Raw genomic sequence first — 15866 nt, forward strand, 5'->3', positions numbered from 1 at the left:
GAGTCCCAAAAGTTTTTTTTTTACTTTTGGGACGGAGCGGATGAGATGCCCCATATCCCCAGCCGTTGCTCCGGGCTTTGGGAGACCTCTGCTAATGCAGAGCCAGGCGTCAAGAGCAAGCCTGTGAATCTAACAGATTACTCAAAGAAAATGTGAGCTGGATCTGTAATACTGAACCGCAAGTATTTTACTTATCTTTTAAAAAAATTACTTAAGAGAAAAGAGGAAAGGAAAGGGGGGGAAAAAAGCCTTTTAAAATGGCGCTTGCAGCAGCTGGAGAAGAGGCAGAAAGGAAAAGTCCTTCCGTTTTCTATTATTACAATGTAGCGGAATAAATACCACTGGCTACATTTGTAGACAAAACTTCGCTCCTGTGTTTTTCTTTCTTTTTTTTCCTGGAGACTTGATATTGTTGTTGACTGGAAAGAAGTCTTTTTTCTTGCTTTTTTCTTTTTAACAAAGCCTGCCTGGGCGGAAACATGGCACTGAGACTCATAAAGTCAGATAAACAAGAAGGGGGGGGGGATTCCCCTACCAACAATTTAAAGGAACAAGTTTTAACTCTTCAGTCTCAGAAACCTGATTTTAATATAATAGAATTTCTCTTAGAGGAGATTGAAAGAAGGGATGAGATTGTGAATCAGCATCTTGAAAAATTTAAGCAGGAAATTAAAGAATTGGTAAAATCTAAGTTTGATTTTTTGGAGCGAAAAATTTTAAAAGTGGTTAATGGTTTTTCAGAATTTATGATACAGTTGGATACAAATACTAATTTACTAGAGTCTAAAATGGATGAAATTCAAGATAAATTGGACAATAGAATTCAAAAAATTGAAAAAAAATTTTATTTTATTTTTAATCTAAAATAAAACTTTTCAAAAAAAAAAAAAGAAAGAAAGAAAGACTTTGTAGCTTGGCGTTGTCTTGTATCTGACGAAAGCGTTAAACCAGCATTCACCATACAGTTGATGTGCCCGGCTGTGTTTTATTGCTGTCTCCGTGCCGTACGGGACAAGGAGCTGAGAGTTTGTTTGTGTATAAAACAATAAAAAACTTTTTACAAAAAAAAAAGATTTTACAAAAGGAGTTGCTTTCACAAAATCAAAGTGAGATAATCTATCACCATGGCATGCCCAAAGCATGCCTCCTCTGCCAGCATGGGTGGGGCAGGTCAATCCCAGTGGGATGAGATGGTTCCTCAACTAGCCTGGACCTATGCCATGAAGGGCTTTAAAGGTTATTACCAACAACTTGAATTGCATCCAGAAGCAAACCAGCAGCTAGTGCAGTTTGCGGAGCAATGGTACATGGGCCACCCTTGGGGCCCCAAAAAGTGCCCACGACGCCACACTCTGCACAAGCTGTAGCTTCCGAATGCTCTTCAAGGGTAGCCCCATGTAGAGTGCATTTCAATAGTCCAAATGCAAGATGACTAGGGCTTGTATGACTGAGTGTAGGGACTCATGATCCAGGAAAGACCACAACTGGCGCACAACCTGAAGTTGTGCAAAGGCTCTCCTAGCTGTGACTGCCACCTGCTCCACAAGCAGGAGTCGTAAGTCACTCTAGGAGAACCCCCAAGTTGCATACCATGTCTGTCTGGGGTACTGCCACCCCATCCAGAACTAAAGATGTCGAAGTCCTGGATCTTGGGGCTCCATGCACCTAAAGCCATTCAGTCTTGCCAGAGTTCAGTCAAAGCCTGTTGTCCCCCATCCAGACCCCCACAACCTCCAGGCACCGTGAGAGGGCAACAACAGCATCACTTGGGTCACCAGGAGTGGAAATATAGAGTTGAGTATCGTCCACATACTGCAGATACCTCAACCCATGCTGATGGATTATCTCACCCAGCGGCTTCATGTACAGTAGATGTTAAAAAGGAGTGGAGAGAGTACCAAGCCCTGCAGCATGCTACAAGATAGCAGCTGTGGGCTGGAGCTCTCACTCCCTATTAACACCAATTGGAACCAGCCTTGAAGAAAGGAGCTGAACCAGTGCAAAACCATGCCACCCAGCCCCAACCCCCATAGCCAACCCAAAAGGATACCATGATTGATGGTATTGAAGACTGCTGAGAGGTCAAGGAGAGTGAGGATGGTTGTACTACCCCCATCCTGTTCTATCCAGAGTTCAACAAGTGTGACCAATCCCATTTCCATCCCATAACTGGGCCTGAATCCTGAACTTAAAGTGCTTCTATAGATAGTAGTAATGTAAATGTGTTTTACAGAAATAGTATATTATGATTTCATACACATATCCTGGTTTTATTAGGTACTTAAAGCATCCAGAGTTCCAGAAATACAACAAATGACAGAAAATGCCTCTGAGGTTAAATTACAGCAACATCTAATGAACCAATAGATGTGTTCCTTTGATTTGGGCTTTTCTTTTCAACTCCTCCAGCTTAAATGGGCCTCATAAACATAACAGAAATTATCAGCTGCAAAGTATCGCAGGAGGTATTGTTAGTCACATATTACACAATTTTCTAATTTGTACACTAACTTGATTACAAGATTTAACAGGATTGCTGAAGCCTTCAGAATTTTGTGTTTCTCTCAGCAATCTACAATAGCCCCTTAGTCCAAATGACATGTATTATTTCTTTTGTGAACATGTGATATAGATGGGTTACTAACAGATTTATGGTGAGGAAGCCTAGAAGGTTTACTCCCAGCCTAATTGAATACATAAGTACTTTGTGTTTTTAAAAGAGTGGACTCATGTTTTCATTCCTTCCATGCCAATCTAGGGCATGTCATTTAATGAGATGAAAATTAATTTTTGCAATTTCTTTCAGTGAGGGGTTCTAAAAATATGTGTTTTTACCAGTGGTGAAATGTAAAATTAGTTACTACTGGTTCTGTGGGTGTGGTTTGGGGGAGGGTAATGTGACTGGGTGGGCGTGGCCACCTTTTTTTTTACTTTTAAAAGCATTTTTTCTACAACCTCTTTGGCCGAAGAGGTTGTAAAAAAAATGCTTTTAAAAGGCTCTGACGATCCCAGCTGAGTTGCCTGATCATCAGAGGCTTTTGTTTTCTTTTAAAAGCATTTTTTTTTTTGCTTTTAAAAGGAAAAAAGCCTCTGACGATCAGGCAACTCAGCTGGGATCGTCAGAGCCTTTTAAAAGAGGGTTCTACAACAAGAGGTTTGTTGGATATTTATCCTATGGTTGGGTAGGTAATATATAGAAAAACTATGTTTGTGACTTTAAATGATATAAGAAGAATGATTGGCTGTGCTATTATCAGGCAGCCATAAAAGTAGACAGGAAGCCCGGGAGCTCCTGCTCTTGCTATTTGATGATTGATCTCCTGAAGAGGGACTGTGTGTGACTGAAGAGAACTGTAAGCAAACTATGTTTTGTGTTGGAGAGTGATTATTCAAAGATGTATTATCATTGTTTTGAGGAACCAAGTTTGTTTTTTTCACTAAGAGTAAAGAATGTTTTTTTTTTTCACCGTTCAGAGTCTGTGAGTATCTCTCGGCTTGTCCACCCAACTGCTCTGGAAGCAAACAACAACCAGAAGGAAACGAAGTGGTTTGCAGCGTCTTTAATCAGGTTAAGCACAGCAACACAGGCAGGAGTAAGGCACAAGCCGGCATCGACGTTTAAAGTTAGCGCTACACGCAGCCACTGTGTAGCGCTCTTTATACACTTAGTAACAAGCAATTTACCATTTGGCAATCAAACAGTTAACACCACACACCCCTTCCCACTAGCTTGCTCGACGATAGGGCACGCTTTCTGTTACGTCACAAGGAGGCGCCATTTGCAAGCTTTATGCTCCACCGAGCTCAGATGAAAGCGTTCGTTTCTTTTGTGCTTGAGCGGCAAGGTCCCTCCAAACAGCTGGGAGCACATCACTGGAGTTTACAGCCGCTCGGCCCCTTCTCATCTTCCTCCCCAACAATGGTGAGACCCATCCGGGGCTCGACAGGCGGCTCCCCTCTACCAGGAGCCCACCTGCAGGAGGTAAAACAGAGACATTATTTACAGAAGATACTCTACCCACTGGGTCCCGGTTTATCTGGATGTTGGCGATGATACTGACGGATTAACCGGTCAGCATGGACGTCTGGGGCTGCCACCCAAGACGCTTGTGCTAACGGATAACCTTTCCAACATACTAAGTACTGCAGCCTGCCCCTGCGTAGTCAGGAATCTAACACTTTATCTATCTCATACTGGTCGGTATGGCTCAGTCCTGGTGGGTCAGGCTGAGTCGTAGCTCTATCCCCACTGACGGGCTTTAGGAGGCTGCTATGAAAAACAGGGTGTACTTTTCCTAACAGTTAAGGTAATTTGAGCACTACAGTGACAGGGTTGATCACGCGTGTTATAGGAAAAGGACCTATATATTTGGGCGCTAATTTCTTACTAGGCAACCGTAGTTTTAAATATTTGGTTGATAAATAAACTTGATCCCCCACTGAAAACGGTTTTGGATCTGCTCTTTTTTTATCAATATACAGTTTGTATTCACTCGCTGCTTTTTGTAGAGCAGCCTTAACCTCTGGCCATGTTTGTCGGATTTTGTCTGCCCAGCCAGAAGGCGTAGCTACATCTGTAGCCGGAGGTTCTACTTCAGGTATGGCAGGGAATTCTCTCCCATAGATGATTTGGAAAGGAGAAAAGCCCGTACTACGATGGCTGATGTTATTGTATGCAACTTCAGCGAACAGGATCAAAGCAGACCAGTCAGTTTGTTGGTAAGAAACATTACAACGGAGATAACGTTCCACTGCGGCATTAGCCCGTTCTATGGCCCCGTTAGTACTGGGATGGAAGGCTGAACTTATCCCTGGGTAGATCCTATCCGGTGGATGAAAGATCTCCAGAATCAAGCGGTGAACTGGACACCCCGATCTGATATAATTCGCTTCGGGACTCCATGAAGACGGTAAATATGTTGGATGAACATGTCTGTCAACCATCGAGCAGACGGTAAACCTCAACAGGGTATGAAGTGCGTTTGCTTCGAAAATAGGTCCACTACCGTCCAGATGATGGTATATCCATTGCTAGAAGGGAGGTCCACTATAAAGTCCATCGCTCTTAGTAACAAGCAATTTACCATTTGGCAATCAAACAGTTAACACCACACACCCCTTCCCACTAGCTTGCTCGACGATAGGGTGTGCTTTCTGTTACGTCACAAGGAGGCGCCATTCGCAAGCTTTATGCTCCACCGAGCTCCGATGAAAGTGTTCGTTTCTTTTGTGCTTGAGCGGCAAGGTCCCTCCAAACAGCTGGGAGCACGTCACCGGAGTTTACAGCCGCTCGGCTCCTTCTCATCTTCCTCCCCAACAATGGCGAGACCCATCCGGGGCTCGACAGTATCTGTGTGTTTAACCAGCAATGTATCTCTTTGCTGTCTGGTCTGTTGCCTACTATGCAGAGGGAAGTTTTACCCTCAACACTGGTTATGGGCCCAGTCTGTATGTACTGGTTACAGCAATAAGGGAGTTGTGACACACATTACTCCTCCAAGCGTTCTGATATATTTCATATCCTGGTGAGGATGGCACACGGTCAAGCTCCAAATTTATTGCTGGTTACCCGGCTGGATGGCACCAACTACAAATCCTCGTCCACCAAATGCAGTCTACTGTTGCGCAAAGAGGGGCTATGGGATGTGGTGCAGAACCCACCAGATGTGGCCTCCTGGAATGCTGACGATGCCGAGGATGCCAGGAAGATAGCGGAGTTCTAGAGGAAAAATGAGAGAAGGCAAGAAGGGTCATATAGCCAAGTTTTGTAGAAGGCTGAAACAAACAACCATGGTTAAAGATAGGAAACAATGTAATGTAGCTATGTCTGATAAGGCACTGGTTAACCACGAATCGTGGGTTATTGATAGTGGGGCGTCGCTGTGCATTATCAGAACTAGAAACTATTTTGTAAAAATGTTGCCCAGTAACAATAAGATTTCTTTAGCAAACAGGTGGAAGCTAAAGGCATGTGGTGAGGGAACGGCGATATGTCCATACGTAAAAGAAAAAATGCATATGTTATACGTTCCAAATCTAAACTTTAATTTATTATCGGTTAGAGTATTAGTTAAGCTAGGATATACAGTAACTTTTAGGGATAATGATTGTTTAATTGAAAAGGGTGGAACGATGATTACTGGAAAATTGAAAGATGGTTTGTATGTATTATCTAATAATCATGTTACAAATGCTGTATACTCGAATGTCAAACCACATGACAAATGTGTTCACTTGCTCCACAGACGAATGGGGCATATCAGTTTTAAGATGCTGCAGAAAACTGTTAAATTAGTTGATGGGTTGAAGCTGAAGCCATGTAACCAGTATTTAAATTGCAATATTTGTAATCAGCAAAAGAGCAGAACACTCCCTGCCGATAGGTTTGATGGATTTAAAATGAAGAGACCACTGGAAGTGGTATTCGCTGATCTAATAGGGCCAATGAAAGCTAGTCTAGGGGGTGCTTGTTATGTCCTAAGCATAGTTGACCATTACTCCAGGTATGGTTTTTGCTACCTATTGAGGGATAAGACAGATACATTTCGGTATTTTGTTCAGTGGATCAAGTTTGTCGAGAGAAAAACAAAGCAAAAAATAGTTACCATTGTAACTGATAACGGTACTGAGTTTGTAAACACGAGGTTTAAATCAATGTTGGACAATGCTGGTATAAAACATAAATGTTCAGCTCCATATAGACCACAACGTAACTCATATGTTGAAAGGAGAGGACAAACTTTACAAGCAATGATGAGAACAATGTTAGCTGATGCAGGTTTACCGGCCAGTCTATGGGGAGAAGCCATAATGTGTGCAAATACACTCTTGAACAATGTCATAAATACAACCACTAAGAAAATTCCCCATACTGTATGGCATATTACCACACAAACAGTAGTTGGTTAGAATAACAAACTCACTCTGGTTCACAAACCACGATGGTAGCAGATCCATCCAACGATGATAGCACAATGGTTAGCAACTCCACACACTATGGTAGCTTATCATCAACTGAATACGTTGCAGTACCTTTCTTAAATACGTTCACAACCTGTGATTATCTAATTACAGCATGACTCAGCATTACAATGAATCAGCAGTAGAACTTTAAAGTCATACAATACATATTCATATGCATAAAAGCTAAAGGTTAATGCCCAAGATGATGGATCTCCGAGGGGCTAGCTGCTGAGGGCGGTGAGGAAATGGAGAACTCTGCGGACGTTGGTGGCCGTTTTAATGATCTTGGGCCCCACGTTCGGCATGCCAAAGGTCTGGCGGCTTGAATGAGACATCCCTTGCTGGGATTGGCTCGGGGACGGTAGAGCTACAGCAAGGAGATGAAATCGGAGCGCTGCGAGGAGGGGGGCGGGGGCGGCGGCCTCCATGATGACTCCACAGCCGCGGAGCCCCGAAGATCGGGCAATCTACCTAGAGGACCGACCAAAGGAGCTGAAGGAGTTTAGAGGGTCGGGGGAGTCTGACGGAACCTGATGGAGAGCCGAGAGAGCTGGAGGAATCACCTACAGCAACCCAAACCTCCCTTTGATACTACGGCGGCCGGAAAGGAGATGGGCTGCTGGGGGGAAAGTTGGGAAGCGGATGGCGTTGAATCCGGCACCCAGAGGCCCGGAGGCCAGTAAGCCACATCAAACTATCATTTAGCCCAGACTTAAGGATTGCGGTATATGACCCAGCGGTCAGCTGAACCTGAAAACCCCCCTAAATGGACCTAAACCTGGGAAGAGCATGGAATAATTTGCCCGGAGAAGACGGGTAGGACTATAGGGGGTGAATTGGCCCGGAAAAACGATAGGGGTGGGGAGCGATAGAGGGGGATTGACGAATTGCCATCTAGTCTCCCCCTTGGATTCGCTCCCATCCTTATGAAATAGGCCTCCCCCCATCCCTGCCCGGACTCTCTATCAGGTCGGCCCACCTTTCCATCTTTATTGATTATGGGATTTTTCTATCACCCTCCTGGATTTATTTATTATGTTTGATCTCTAGCTCCTTTTGCTGCTGGCTGTTTTACTCCTACCTCCCAAATCCCGCCTTTTGGCCTTGGCCTGGGGGAAGGGAGATTGCTGGTTGGAAGGAGAAGCTGAGAGTCCAGGACAATGACTGTGGTTCCATCCACAGGGAAAGAATGTTGGCCTATGTTATCTTGCCGCTGTGAGAGAATGGTTGTGGCCACCCACCTGTACTGCTACTTGCCCTGGACGCCCCATAACTGTGAGAGAGTGATGGGGCCCCAGCTTTTCCATGTCCAACTGTACTGTTTATCTCTCACCTCTATGACTATCATTAACACCCAGAGTTCCATTTTTATTTCCTTTCCCACCATATCTGAATGACTTATACCTCGGCAGATCTGCTTGCGCTGCGAGATGCCCCCCTCTCGCGGCGATGGCCTTCGACCCTATCGAAGGCCTACCTTAAGGACGGGCTTTGGAGTCCCGAGAGGTGGCATGTTTTAAAGCAGGGATTGAGGGGTTTTTTAATTAGGGTTTTTAATGATTTTTTAAGGGGAACCGGGAGGAAGACCAATGGGGTTGAGGGGGGTAGCCCACTAAGGTCGGAGCCGAGCCCGGCACAGGGGAATGGTTTGGAGGGTGCAGGTCGAGGGATTGGGGAAGGGTTGGTGGGCTATCCGAAGGAGGAATTTACCATCAGCACGGTGAATGGGAGGGGCAGATATGGCGGGAGTAGGGGGCCACATCATGTGCTGGGGGGGCGCACTCGCTGTTTGAGAGCAATTGCGCACCCCGGTCCCCAAGACTCCACTCAGATACTAGGTGGATTAGATACTCAGGACCTGGGCCTCCGGTTGATGTTATGCAATGCCAGGTCCGTGGTTAATAAGGCCCCCCTCATCCATGATCTTATACAGGAGGGGGGAGCGGACCTGGCAGCTATTACTGAGACTTGGTTGGGCCCAGAGGGAGGGGTCCCCCTGGTTGAGATGTGCCCACCGGGCTTCAGAGCACTTCATCAGCCGAGGGCCCAGGGGAGGGGCAGGGGGATGGCAGTTATTATTAAAGAAGGTCTTGGTCCGAGGGAGACCACTGTGCCACAGATTGCCGGATGTGAAACCCTCTTTGTGAGATGGGGTCATGGGGCTCAGATGGGCCTGTTGCTCACGTACCTGGCTCCCTGCCGTGTGGCAACGGCCCTGCCTGAGCTACTCGACGTGATAGCCACGGTGGCAGTTGATACGCCCAGGCTTATGGTCATGGGTGATTTCAACCTGCCATCCGTTGGTGAGACGTCTGAGATGGCCCGGGAGTTCATGGCTTCCATGACGGCCATGGACCTGACCCAGTTAGTTCATGGCCCCACCCACAGGGGGGTCACACTCTGGACTTGATTTTTGTCTCTGGCCAGTGGTTGAGTGGCCTTGTTATAGGGGATATAGACATGGAACCCTTGTCATGGTCTGACCACTCAGTCCTTCGCCTAGATATTCGAACCGCTACACCCCACCGCAGGGAGGCGGAGCCTACAAGATGGGTCCGCCCCAGGCCCCTGATGGATTCTGATAGATTCCAGATGGAGTTTGGGCCATTTCCTGAGGTTCTAGCCCATGACTCGGTCGGGGACCTGGTGGCAGCCTGGGATCGGGCCGCTAGCCGAGCCTTAGATCGAGTCGTGCCTTTGCGGCCTCTGACCCGGTGTCAATCCCTCACGGCTCCTTGGTTCACTGAGGAGCTGAGGGAGATGAAGCGCCAGAAAAGACGCCTGGAGAGCGGTTGGAGGGCCAGTCTCACCGAATCTGATCGAACACTGGTAAGGTCGCATATTAAGACCTACCTAGTGGCGATAAAAGCGGCGAAGTCTAATTACTTTTCCGCTCTTATTGCGTCATCAGAGAATCGTCCGGCAGCCCTGTTCAGAGTGACCCGCTCCCTGCTTCAACCGGGAGTGCGGGAGGACCCCTTGGAGGGCAGGGCTGAGAATTTCGGACGATATCTGTATGACAAAATCACTCAGATCCAGCGGGATTTGGACTCTGACTGGGTAGATCCGGGCAGGATGGCGAGGAATAGTCTTGAGAATTTTATCTGGGAAGAGTTTGACTCTGTGACTCCGGATGACGTGGACAGGATTTTGGGGAGACTTAATGCGACCACATGTTTACTGGACCCGTGTCCCTCCTGGTTAGTACTGGCTTCCCGGGAGATTACACGAGGCTGGCTCCAGGGAATTATCAACGCTTCGTTGAGTGAGGGTTACTTCCCCACGGCCTTGAAAGAGGCGGTGGTGAGGCCTCTCCTCAAGAAGCCTTCCCTGGACCCGGCAGTATTAGCCAACTATCGTCCTGTCTCCAACCTCCGCTTTATGGCGAAGGTTGTTGAGAGTGTGGTTGCACGACAGTTTCCACAGTACCTGGAGGAAACATCTTATCTAGATCCGTTCCAGTCAGGTTTCAGGCCCGGGCACAGCACAGAAACAGCATTGGTCGCGTTGGTAGATGATCTCTGGAGGGCTCGGGACAGGGGTTGCTCCTCTGTTCTGGTCCTATTAGATCTCTCAGCAGCTTTTGATACCATCGACCATGGTATCATGCTGCACCGTCTGGAAGAGTTGGGGATGGGGGGCACCGTGTTACGGTGGTTCTCCTCCTTTCTCTCTGACCGGTCGCAGTTTGTGTTGTCAGGGGGGCAGAGGTCGATCTCGAGGCCTCTCATCTGTGGAGTGCCGCAAGGGTCGGTCCTCTCACCCCTTCTGTTCAACATTTATGTGAAGCCGCTGGGCGAGATCATCCGTGGCTTTGGGGTGAGATACCACCAGTACGCTGATGACACCCAGCTGTACATCTCCACCCCAGGCCACCCCAGCGATGCCCTTGAAGTGATGTCCCAGTGCCTGGAGGCTGTACGGATCTGGATGGGGAGGAACAGGCTCAAGCTCAACCCTTCCAAGACCGAGTGGCTGTGGTTCCTGGCATCCCGATATAGTCAGCTGGCTCCATCGCTGACTATCGGGGGCGAATCTCTGGCCCCCATGGAGAGAGCGCGCAACCTGGGTGTCCTCCTGGATACACAGCTGTCCTTGGAGGAACATCTGACGGCTGTTGCCAGGGGGACCTTTTGTCAGGTTCGCCTGATTCGCCAGTTGCGCCCCTTTCTTGATCGTGATTCTGTGTGCACAGTCACTCATGCCCTCGTCACCTCTCGCCTGGACTACTGCAACGCTCTCTACATGTGGCTCCCCTTGAGGAGCACCCGGAGGCTCCAACTGGTCCAGAATGTGGCCGCGCGGGTAATTACGGGAGCTGCATGGCGCTCCCACATAACACCGCTCCTGCGCGAGCTGCACTGGCTCCCAGTGGTCTTCCGGGTGCGCTTCAAGGTGTTGGTTACCACCTTTAAAGCGCTCCATGGCATAGGACCTAGTTATCTTCGAGACCGCCTTCTGCCACCGACGACCTCCCATCGACCCGTGCGCTCCCACAGAGAGGGCCTCCTCGGGGTGCCATCAGCCAAGCAATGCAGGCTGGTGACCCCCAGGGGGAGTGCCTTCTCTGTGGGGGCTCCCACCCTCTGGAATCAACTGCCCCCAGAGATAAGGAGAATCCAAGACCTTCTTGCCTTCCGCCATTCCCTTAAAACTTTCCTTTTTCAACAAGCCAGGCTGGCCTAACAAATCCTTTTAAATGATTTTAAATGATTTTAAATTTGTTTGTCTTTTTAAATTGTGGGCCAAATTGAGATATTTCCTTTTAATCTGTTCTTAATCTATGTATTATGTATTATGTATTATGTATTATGTATTTATGTGTTTTTACTTGGCTGTACACCGCCCTGAGTCCCTAGGGAGAAGGGCGGTATATAAATCTGAAGTAAAATAAAATAAAAATAAAATGGTAGGAAGCCGGATTTGAGTTACATTCACACATTCGGGTCAACTGCATGGGTACATATTCCATCGCAGTTAAGACGTAAGGGCCAGAGTAGGGCACAACCATTAATATTTGTTGGTTATAATTCAAACCATAGGTCCTACAGATTTTGGCTAAAAGGAACAACAACGGTAGTTAACAGTGCGAATGCAAAGTTTATGGAGCATGTAGGGTGGAATAAATTGGGGACTGAGAATGAGGTTATCATTGAAACTCAGACTGAAGCTACTAATGAAATGCCAGAAATCCAGAACAAAGAGGTAGAGGAGGATGTAGTACAGGAACAGGTGAAGGTGGAGAGACTATCTGTAAGTCCTGATCTTCCAAGAAGGTCGAATAGAGTAACAAGACCACCTGATAGGTATCAGGCAACAATGGTCTATCAAATAAACAAAGTTCCTACAACATATAATGAGTTAACCACGTTTCCACCTGAAGACCAGGAAGTGTGGAGATCTGCGATGACTAAAGAACTAAAATCTTTGCAGAATTTAAATGTGTATGAAACTGTAAAAATACCACAAGGTAGAACTATACTCGGTAGTAAGTGGATATATAAATTAAATAAAGGGTGAACCAATATATAAGGCTAGGCTGGTAGCTCAAGGATTTAATCAATCTCCTGAAGATTATGATGAGGAATTCGCTCCAAATTTAAAAGCCATTACACTAAGAGCAGCATTGGTATGGGCAGCTAGATATAAATATATAGTTAATCATTTGGACGTAGAGACTGCATACCTACATGCACCACTACAGCACAAAATCTATTTAAAGAAACCCTCAGGATTAGAGGAGAATGGGACATCTGACTGTTGGTTATTAAGGAAAAGCCTTTATGGGTTAAAACAGTCAGGGTACGAATGGAACCAGTGTATTGTAAGAACATTAGAGAAGATTGGATTCAAAGCAGGATTAGCAGATCCATGTTTATTTAGAATGGAGAGGGATGGTAAAGTGTCATTATTACTTCTTTTTACTGACGACATAGCTTTGATTACAGAAAATGAACACGAGACCAGCAGGATTGTTGATCAATTAAAAACTCATTTCAGAATTAAAAATCTGGGGGAGATACAACAATACCTGGGTTTACGAATTGAAAAAAACAGGGGAGGATTTAAATTATCCCAAACTGATAAAATCAATAATTTATTAAAACAATTTAGGATGGAGTTATGTAAACCATCAAAGACACCTATGGTTCAAGACTATTGTAACACTGATGTAAACAGTCCGTTGTTTGATAAAGGGATTTACCAATTGCTGGTTGGCAGCTTATCATATATCAGCAATTGGTCTAGGCCCAATATTTCTTATAGTGTTAACCAATTGGCTAGGTTTAACAAGGAACCTACAGAAAGACACTGGCAGGGAGCAAAACGTATCCTAAGGTATTTAAAATATACCATGCATCATGCATTATATCTACAACCATCAGAAGATTTACCCGTAATTGCTTATGCGGATACTAGTTTCGCAACAGTTGTGAATACAAGGAAATAAACCTCAGGAATCGCTATATTTCTGGGAAAGTCTTTGATATGGTGGCGTTCAATTAGACAGAAGCATTTGAGTATGTCTACAATGGAGGCAGAATTTTCTTGTTTATCTTTATTATGTACTGATCTGATTAGTATTAAGCAACTGATGCTACATATAGGAATAAATATAAGAGATCCTATAACAGTATACGAAGATAATCAGGCAGCGATTTAAATGGCGACGAATATAGCTGTGAAAACTAGAACGAAGCATACAGATCTTTGGTATCTAAATGTAAGAGAGTGTATAATGAACAAGATGATATAACTTGTATATTGTGCATCGGAAGACAATGTGGCTGATCATTTCACGAAAGCACAAAGAACTAGGAAACATAAAGATACATGTGAACAATATGGTTTGAGATTGTAAATATATTAAGCTACCCAAAGGGGAGAATGTTGGATATTTATCCTACGGTTGGGTAGGTAATATATAGAAAAACTATGTTTGTGACTTTAAATGATATAAGAAGAATGATTGGCTGTGCTATGATCAGGCAGCCATAAAAGTAGACAGGAAGCCCAGGAGCTCCTGCTATTTGATGATTGATGATGATGGGACCTGCGCATGTGCAAGATGGCGGTTCCCCGAAGTGTTGGCTGAGATCGGGGATGAAAAGACGAGCACCAGGAAACCGGGGGAGGCCGTTTTTCCACTCTTCGGCCCCCTGCCCGATATGCTGAGCCTCTGGCAGTTCAAATGAGCCGTCCCCGGCAGGAGATGGCTCTCGGACGACCTGGGATGGCGACAAGAGGATTGCATCAGCTGGGCGCCGCTGGGAAGGCGGCGTCGGCCTCTGCTACAGCGCCGCGGCCATTAGAGTTCTATCAGCCGGATCGGCGCTACCCAGACGCAGTTTGGTTTTGCACTCGGCGATCCTGAATCGGGGGGTGCTACAGGCGCTGCGGCTGCTTTAAGATCATTAGCCCCCCTGGAGGATTTGCTGAGGCTAGGACAGTGGCGTTGCGGGCATTATGGAGGCCTTGTCGATGGCGGAGAGTGCCACACTGAAGGTGACGGGACTATGGCCCAGCAGACTATTCTGCTGGGATTACATTTAATAGCCCCTGAAGGGCGTGAGGCTGGGAAGATCTGGGCTGTAATAGCCCAGCGAGGACAGGCTATGACTGTGGGGTGAGTGGACCTGGAGAAGATCTGGGGGGGTTGGGAGTTGGCCGGAGGGGAAGTGATAACTGTTCATCTTGCTCTTCCCTGGGGTCTCTCCCCCCCATTTTTGATGCCCCCCCCCCCCCGACTGCTGCCTGGCTCGGTTTGGCCCGCCTTGTCTACCCATCTTCAGCTGTTTGTTGGGACTTTTGTCATCCTCCTCCTTATTGATCTGCTATCTGATCCCTGGCTTTTCTCCCATCACGATGTGTTACATCTCATCCTTTTACCCCCTATTGCTGCCTTCATTGGACTTGACGTATTGGACAGAGATATGGAGCCACAGGCTGAAGAGCCGTGAGTCCTAATGGATTGCTGCTGCATCATGCTCCTAGGAACTGTTCTATGACTCCGCTGGCAGTTGTTCTCCGCCTAGCTGCCGTGAGAGCTGCCGTGAGAGGGCGGTTGCGGCCAGTTCTGCTGGACCTATTTGCTGCAGCTTTTTGGACTCCCCCACCGCTGTGAGAGAGTGGTGGTCATGCCGGCCTGGTTTACTCCTATCTTGTTATCATATCTATCCCTCTTGTTTACCATCTTGGTCCCCTGTCGCTGTCTTCCATCCACCTCTCATGCTTATTCTGGCTTACACTTCGGCGACGCTCCTCGCTCTGCGAGATGCCCCCCTCTCACAGACATGGCCTTCGGATCTACCAAAGGCCTACCTCAAGGACGGGTTTTGGAACCCTGAGTGGTGGCATGCCTCTAAGCGCGGTCTGAGGGGTTTTTTAATTAAGGCTTTTAACCAAATTTTAAGGGGACTCGGGAGGCGGGTGGTGAGGGATGAGCCGGGGCGGCTCCTACGGTTCAGCAATTGGGCCTGTCGGATGGTTGTGGGGGGAGGGGGAGGGAACGAAGAGGCTCGGTGGAGAGGGGGTCTTCCATGTGATAGTTGGGAGAGGCAGGGGAGGTGAGGGGGGGGCTTGGAAAGCGCCCCCGCTTTGTTCAAGCAGTGGCGCTCTCCTGCCCCCTCAGCTCATCCTGCTCCCCTGATGGCGACGGAGTGCAGAGCCCTGGACTCCGGCTGGTATACTTGAATGCCAGGTCCGTGGTGAACAAGGCCCTCCTCGTTCGAGATCTTATTGACGGGGAGGACGCGGACCTCACTTGTATCCCTGAGACCTGGTTGGGGCCGGAGGGTGGTGTCCCTCTCGTGGATTTATATACCCCAGGTTTCCGGATACTACACCAGCTGCAACTCCAGGGGAGGGGCGGAGGAGTGGCGGTAGTTATTAAGGAAAGTCTT

Source organism: Pituophis catenifer, unplaced genomic scaffold (assembly GCF_029215685.1).
Source record: "Pituophis catenifer annectens isolate HBS135680 unplaced genomic scaffold, rPitCat1.0.hap2 SCAF_5, whole genome shotgun sequence".
Lineage (NCBI taxonomy): Eukaryota > Metazoa > Chordata > Lepidosauria > Squamata > Colubridae > Pituophis > Pituophis catenifer.